Source organism: Callithrix jacchus, chromosome 8 (genome assembly GCF_049354715.1).
Source record: "Callithrix jacchus isolate 240 chromosome 8, calJac240_pri, whole genome shotgun sequence".
NCBI lineage: Eukaryota > Metazoa > Chordata > Mammalia > Primates > Cebidae > Callithrix > Callithrix jacchus.
The window spans coordinates 137,631,621-137,637,620 of record NC_133509.1 but is presented as its reverse complement, the minus strand read 5'-3'; positions in this window follow the sequence as shown (position 1 = coordinate 137,637,620).

The following is a 6,000-nucleotide window of genomic DNA, read 5'->3' as shown; positions in this document are numbered from 1 at the left end:
TTGGCCAGGCTGGTCTCGAACTCCTGACCTCAGGCAATCCACCTGCCTTGGCCTCTCAAAGTGCTGGAATTACAGCTGCAAGCCACCCTGCCCGGCCTTTTCTTTTATTTATTAGTATTTTTTTCTTGAGACGGAGTCTCGCTCTTGTCACCCAGGTTGGAGTGCAGTGGCGCCATCTCAGCTCACTGCAACCTCAGCCCCCAGCCTCAAATTCTTTTTAAACATTGCTGTTGGCCAGGCACGGTGGTTCACGCCTGTAATCCTAGCACTTTGGGAGGCCAAGGTGGGTGGATCACCTGAGGTCAGGAGTTCAAGACCAGCCTGGCCATCCTGGTGAAACCCCATCTTTTTAAAAAAAAAATTGCTGTTATATGACCAGGTACAGTGGCTCCTGCCTCAGCCTCCGGAGTAGCTGGAGTTACAGGCGCCTGCTAACAAGGCTGGCTAATTTTTGTATTTTTAGTAGTGACGGGGATTTCGTCATGTTGGCCAGGCTGGTCTCAAACTACTGACCTCAGATGACCCATCTACCTTGTCCTCCCAAAGTGCTGGGATTACAGGTATGAGCCACTGCCCCCAGCCTCAAATGCTTTTTAAAAATTGCTGTTCTATGGCCAGGCATAGCGGCTCATGCCTGTAATCCCAGCACTTTGGGAGGTTGAGGCAGGCGGATCACTTGAGGCCAGGAGTTCATGACCAGCCTGGGTAACACAGTGAGACCCCGTCTCTACTACATTTTAAAATAAATGCTGTTACGATATACCAAGTTACAGAAAAACACTTGTTTAGCGGCTGTTTTGCTGCGTAGGTGGCAACTGTGGGTCCTGTTTTCTCTGACACGTTGGTATGCACAGAGCGTGTGACTTTACACACAGATGCACTCGCTGATCACAGATCTGCTACAGCTTTGTGCCCACAAACACAATATCGCTTCTGATGAACTACATTGCATGCAATTCTCATTCAAAATTGTTATGGTGCATTGAAAATTAGACACACTAGGGTCCAGGCGTGGTGGCTCATGCCTGTAATCCCAGCACTTTGGGAGGCTGAGGTGGGTGGATGGCATGAGTCTAGGAGTTTGAGACCAGCCTGGGCAACTAGGTAAAACCTTGCCTCTACAAAAAAAAAAAAATACCAAAACCCAGCCAGGCACGGTGGTTCACGCCTGTAATCCCAGCACTTTGGGAGGCCAAGGTGGGCAGATCACAAGGTCAGAAGCTCAAGATCATCCTGCCTAATACGGTGAAACCCCGTCTCTACTAAAAATACAATTAGCCGGGCGTGGTGGTGCACACCTGTGATCCCAGCTACTCGGGAGGCTGAGGCAGGAGAATCGCTTGAACCCGGGAGGTGGAGGTTGCACTGAGCCAAGGTTGTGCCACTGCACTCCAGCCTGGGTAACAGAGTGAGACTCTGTCTCAAAAAAAAAAAAAATGAGCCAGGCATGGTGGTGTGCACCTGTAGTCCCAGCTACTGCGGAGGCTGAGGTGGGAGGAGCACCTGAGCCCAGGAGGTGAAGGCTGCAGTGAGTTTTGATTGTGCCACTACACTCCAGCCTAGGTAACAGAGTGAGAACCTATCCACCCAAAACATTACATACACTATATTACTGAGTATTTCTGATAGGTAGAACTATTTTAATTGGGTATCAATGAACATTGAATATTCTACTAACAATTTTGTGTCTCTAAAGACTGAAATCGTTTCCCACCACGAAACTTCTCACTACATTTCAAACCCTTTCTTCACGACTGACATAGTTCTGGTGCTGGGCACCACAGAACGCATTCTCAGTGTGATCCAGCTCCCAGCCCTGAACCTGCGAGGGGCCGCACGGACCCTGTGTCTGTCAGTGTAGGCTGCTGTAACGAACTGTCATTGACTTGGGGCTCAAAGAACAAGCAGGGCTCACAGTTTTGGAGACTGTGGAGCCCGAGATCGAGCTGCCGAGATACATGTATCTGGTGAGGCCCTCTTCCTGGATTGCAGATGGCAGACAAGTCCCTCAAATCCTCACATGGCAGAGAGAAGGGAGAAGGGGGAGAGAGAAGGAGTGTGCGTCTGTGTGTCTGTGTACTTGTGTCTCTGTGTGTTTGTCCATTTGTGTGTGCCCATGTGTTTTTGTGTTTATCTGTGTGCATGTGTTTGTGTGTTTCTGTGTATATGTTTTCGTGTGCCTGTGTACATTTGTGTCTGTATGTGTGTCTGTGTCTGTGTGTGTACATATGTCTGTGTGTTTGTCCATTTGTGTGTGCCCATGTGTTTTTGTGTTTGTATATTTGTGTGCATGTGTGTTTGTGTGTTTCTGTGTATACGTTTTGGTGTGTCTGTGTAGGTTTGTGTCTGTGTGTGTACATGTCTCTGTGTGTTTGTGTATGTGTATGTGTGCAAGCTCCCCATGCCTTTTTTTTTCCTGAGAGAGTCTCACCTGTTGCCCAGGCTGGAGCGCAATGGCATGATCTCGGCTCACTGCAACCTACGCCTGCTGGGCTCAACGGATTCTCCCATCTCAGCTTCCCAAGTAGCTGGGAACACAGGCACGTGCCACCCACCCAGCATATTTTTGCCCAAGAAGGACAGGTACAAATAAGCCCATATTGTGACAACTACAATAAATACCTAACTCTTCAAACATCCACAAACCAACTTACAAATACCCACAAGCATTGAGAACATCCAGGAAAACGTCCTCACCAAACAAACTAAATAAGGCTCCAGTGACCAATCCCAGACAGACAGACATTGACCTTCAGACAGATCATTTAAAATAGCTGTTCTGAGGAAATTTAAAGACATTCGAGATAACACAGAGAAGGAATTCAGAACCTTAACAGAGGAATTTCACAGATATTGAAATAGCTATAAAGAATCAAGCAGAAATTCTAGAGTTGAAAAATGCAATTGACGTAATAAAGAATGCATTAGTCAATCTCTCTCTCTCTGTCTGTCTGTCTGTCTGTCTGCCTGTCTCTCTCATTTTTATTTAAGATAGAGTTTCACTCTTGCCACCCAGGTTGGAATGCAGTGGTACAATCTTGGCTCACTGCAACCACCGCCTCCTGGGTTCAAGCAATTCTCCTGGCTCAGCCTCCTGAGTAGCTGGAATTACAGACACCTGCCATAACACCCGGCTCATTTTTGTGTTTTTAGTAGAGACAGGGTTTCACCATGTTGGCCAGGCTGGTCTCGAACTCCTGACCTCAGGTGATCCGCCCACCTCAGCCTCCCACAGTGCTGGGATTACAGGCGTGAGCCACTACACCTGGCCTAGTGCCTCTTAATAGTAGAATGGATCAAACAGAAGAATGAATGAGCTCAAAGACAGGCTATTTGAAAATGCACAGAGCAGACAAAAGAAAAAAGAATGTAAGAGAATGAAGCACACCTACAAGAGCTAGAAAGGCTCAAAAGGGCAAATCTAGGAGTTATTGGCCATAGAGAGGAGGTAGAGAAAGACAGACGGGGTAAAGTTTGTTCAAAGGCATAATAACAGAGAATGTTCCAAACCTAGAAAAAGATATTAGCATTCAAGTAAAAGGTTAAAGTAGATTGAGTTTCAAGAAAAAAGAAAAGAAAATACAAGGTGATTCGTATTTTCAGTAAGTTACAGAATACCAAGCAGGTTTAACCCTAAGAAGAGTAACCCCAAGGCGTTTAATAACCAAACTCCCATATATCAACAATGAAGAGAGGTCCTGAAAACAGCAGGAAGAAAGGAATGAACAACACACAATTGAATTCCGATCCGCCTGGCAGTAGACTTTTCAGGGGGGACCCTACAGGCTAGGAGAGAGTGGCATGATACAAATTTTTATTTTTCTATTCATCAAGAAGAAGAAGCGAGACATGATATATGTAAAGTGCTGAAGGGAAAAAACTATTAGCCTAGAACAGTATATCCAGCAAAAATATCCTTCAAAAATGAAGGAAAATTAGACTTTCCAGACAAACAGGAGCTAAGGGATTTCATCACCACCAGAGCCGTCCTGCAAGAAATGCTAAAGTTCTTCAGTCTGAAAGGAAAGGGTATGAATGAGCACTAAGAAATCATCCAAAGGTACAAAACTCACTGGAAATAGTAAGAACAAAGAAAAACACAGAATATTATAACACTGTAAATGTGATGTGTTAACTACTCATATCTTAACTAGAAAGATGAAAAAATAAACCTGTAAAAATAATAACCACAACTTCTCAAGACATAGACATTACAAGAAGATATAAATAGAAAAACAGTCGGGCGCGGTGGCTCAAGCCTGTGATCCCAGCACTTTGGGAGGCAGAGGTGGGTGGATCATGAGGTCAAGAGATTGAGACCATTCTGGGCAACATGGTGAAACCCCGTCTCTACTAAAAATACAAAAATTAGCTGGGCATGGTGGCGTGTGCCTGTAATCCCAGCTACTCAGGAGGCTGAGGCAAGAGAATTGCCTGAACCCAGGAGGCGGAGGTTGCGGTGAGCCGAGATCACGCTGTTGCACTCCAGTCTGGGTAACAAGAGTGAAACTCCATCTCAAGAAAAAAAAAAAAAGAAAAAGGAAAACAAAAAGTTGAAAAGCAGAGAGATGAAGTTAGAGTATATAGTTATTATTTTTCTTTTTGTTAATTTGTTTATGCAATCAGGTTATCATCAGTTTAAAATAACGGGTTATAAGATATTATTTGCAAGACTCACGGTACCCTCAAATCTAAAAACATACAACAGATACAGAGAAAATTAAAAGAAAGAAATTCAAACATACCATCAGAGAAAATAACCTACACTAGAAGGAAGACAGGAAAGAAGGAAAAAAAGACCATGAAACGACCAGAAAAAAAATAAGAAAATGGCAGGAGAAAGTCCTTCCTTATCAACAATAACATCGAATGAATATGGACTAAACTCTGCAACCAGAAGACACGGAGTGGCTGAATGGATCGAACAAAGAACACGACGCAATGACCTACAGGCTGCAGGAAACACACTCACCCACAGAAACACAGGCGGACTGAAAATAAAGGGTGGAAGAAGATACTGCATGCCAATGGAAACCAAAAAAGAGCAGAGGCAGCTTCCTTTACACCAGACAAAAGACAAAAACGATTTAAACAAAGAAAGTCATTACATAATGATTAAGGGGTCAGTTTAGCAGGAGGATGTAACAATGGGAAATGTGTACGCACACGACGCTGGAGCAGCCGGGCATGTGAAGCAAATATTATGAGAGCTAGAGAGAGAGACAGACCCCAATACGCCGGCAGCCGGGGACTTCAGCACTGGACAGGACATCCAACAGAAAATCAACCAAGAAACATCAGACTTACCCTTCACCACAGACCAAATGGACCTAACAGATACTTACAGAACATTTCATTCAACAGCTGCAGAATACACGTTCTTCTCAGGGCATGGATCATTCTCAAGGACAGACCATATGTGGACTACAGCACAAGTTTTCAGAAAATCAAAAAATCATATCAAGTATCTTCTCTGAGAATAATGCAGTGAAACTAGAAAGCAACAACAAGAGGAACTTTGGAAACTTTCAAAGGCCGGCCTCTGCCTCTGAAACAAGCCCTTGCTGGGCACGGCGGCTCATGCCTGTAACCCCAGCACTTTGGGAGGCCGAGGCGGGCGCATCACCTGAGGTCAGGAGTTCGAGACCAGCCTGACCAAAATGGAGTAATCCCACCTCTACTAAAAATACAAAATTAGCTGGGCGTGGTGGCGTGTGCCTGTAATCTCAGCCACTTGGGAGACGGAGGCTCGAGAATTGCTTGAATATGGGAGGTGAAGGTTGCAGTGGGCCAGGATGGTACCATTGTACTCCAGCCCAGGCAACAAGAGCAAAATTCCATCTCAAAAACAAACAAACAAACAAACTTAAAAACCTTCACGGCTCTTGTTCCCAGGAATCTGCGCATTCCATCTCGGTTTTCTAGTTTCTTGCACGGGGTTGTTCTTAGAACTCATAATCTTTATTTCTATAGAATTAATAGTGATGCTGCCATTTTAGT